The sequence below is a fragment of the Tachyglossus aculeatus genome, chromosome 14, assembly GCF_015852505.1.
Source record: "Tachyglossus aculeatus isolate mTacAcu1 chromosome 14, mTacAcu1.pri, whole genome shotgun sequence".
Lineage (NCBI taxonomy): Eukaryota > Metazoa > Chordata > Mammalia > Monotremata > Tachyglossidae > Tachyglossus > Tachyglossus aculeatus.
The window spans coordinates 50,540,141-50,541,961 of NC_052079.1; the positions used below are offsets into that span (position 1 = coordinate 50,540,141).

Here is a 1,821-nt window from a genome sequence, read left to right on the forward strand (position 1 = left end):
GTACCTTTGTCTGTGGCTCAAATATTCAATCCGCTATTTTTACCTGGTCTTTTTTCCTGTTCTCTCCTGTTCTTCCCCCAGTTCCTCACACTCTGTGCAAATAGTTGTCGTCCGTCTGTCTCTTCCATTTCACTGTGAGCTCCTGGCAACCAGAGAACCATGTGTCCTGCTTCTTTATATCTCCCTTCTTAATCTCTGATGTCTGAGCACTGCTCTCCTGATCCCCAGAAACAGTGAGCTTCTGCATTCGCGTGGACCAAGTTTGCAAGTTTGCAAGCACAGAGACACACATTTAAAGGGATGAGGTCTCATGTTGTTGGCATCATCTTTGCACAGAAGAACAATGATAATGAGCATAATAATTGTATTATTTGTTACTATAATAATAATAATTATTATGGCATTTGTTAAGTGCTTACTATGTGCAGGCACTGTTCTAAGCGCTGGGGTAGATTCAAGTTAATCAGGTTGACAGCCTCTACTCCATCTTAATCCTCCTCAACGTCTCTGCTGTCTTCGACACTGGTTTCTCCATGAAGCTTAATTGACACTGTCCTCTCCTCTTGTCTCTCTATGTGCTCTGCACATAGTAAGCGCTCAATAAATACGATTGATTGATTGGTTGCTCCTTCTCAGCCTCTTTTGCAGGCTCCTCCTCTGCCTTCCACCCTCTAGCTGTGGGAATCCCTCAGGGCTCAGTTCTAGTCTAGTCTCTGTTCTACACCGCTCCCTTGGAGAACTCATTCGCTCCCATGACTTTTTTTACACGGATGATCCCCAAATTAACCTCTCCAGCTCTGACCTCTCTTTCTTCTCTGCAGTCTCTCATTTCCTCCCACCTTCAGGACATCTCTACCTGGATGTCCTGATGACACCTCAAACTAATCATTTCCAAAACAGAACTCCTTATCTTCCCACCCAAACCCTGTATTCCCCCTGTCTTTCCCATCTCTGTAGACAATACCACTGTTTTCCTTCTCTCTTGTCTTGTCTTACGCCGTCGAGTCGCTTCCGACCCATAGTGAATGCCCTGCTCTCCATCTGCAATCATGTTGGTAGTGTATCCATAGAGTTTTCTTGGTAAAAATTCAGAAGTGGTTTACCATTGCCTCCTTCCGTGCAGTAACCTTGAGTCTCCGCCCTCGACTCTCTCCCATGCTGCTGCTGCCCTGCATGGATGGGTTTTGACTTGTAGTAGATTGCCTTCCACTCACTAGCCACTGGCCAAGCTAGGAATGGAATAGGTACGCCTCCGCTTGACTTTCCCTCCTATAGCCGAGACTGGTAGAGTACTGGAAACTCTCCAGGTGCAACCCTGAGAGGGGATTCCTTCTCTCACAAGCCCATAATTAGCACTTAGAACAGTGCTTGGCACATAGCAAGTGCTTAACAAATACCACCATTATCATCATCATCTTGGCATTGTCCTCAACTCATCCCTCTCATTCCACCCACATATTCAATCTATCACCAAATCTTGTCAGTGCTATCTTCACAACATCACTAAAATCCAGGCTTTCCTCTCCACACAAATTGCTATGATAGTGATCCAAGCGCTTATACCCCACCTGGATTGCTGCATCAGCCTCCTTGCTGACTTCTCTGCCTCCCATCTCTTCCCTTTCCAGTCCACACCTCTCTCTGCTGCCTAGGTAATTTCTCTAAAAAAACCTTCAGTTGATGTCTCCTCACTCCTCAGGAACCTCCAGGGGTTGTCCCTCCACCTCCACAGCAGACAGAAACTCCTTACCATCGGCTTTCAAGGATTCAGCTCACTGCTCCTACCTTACCCCACTGATTTCCTACTGCAGCGCAGCCCGC

General features: G+C 46.6%; 1 non-coding gene across 1 annotated transcript; it reads right to left on the minus strand.

The window, feature by feature from the left end:
- Positions 1 to 1,187: 1,187 nt before the first annotated feature.
- Positions 1,188 to 1,325, minus strand: LOC119937416. Its single transcript, XR_005454085.1, has one exon. It is a non-coding gene; the product is annotated as a small nucleolar RNA SNORA7 (small nucleolar RNA).
- Positions 1,326 to 1,821: the final 496 nt, after the last annotated feature.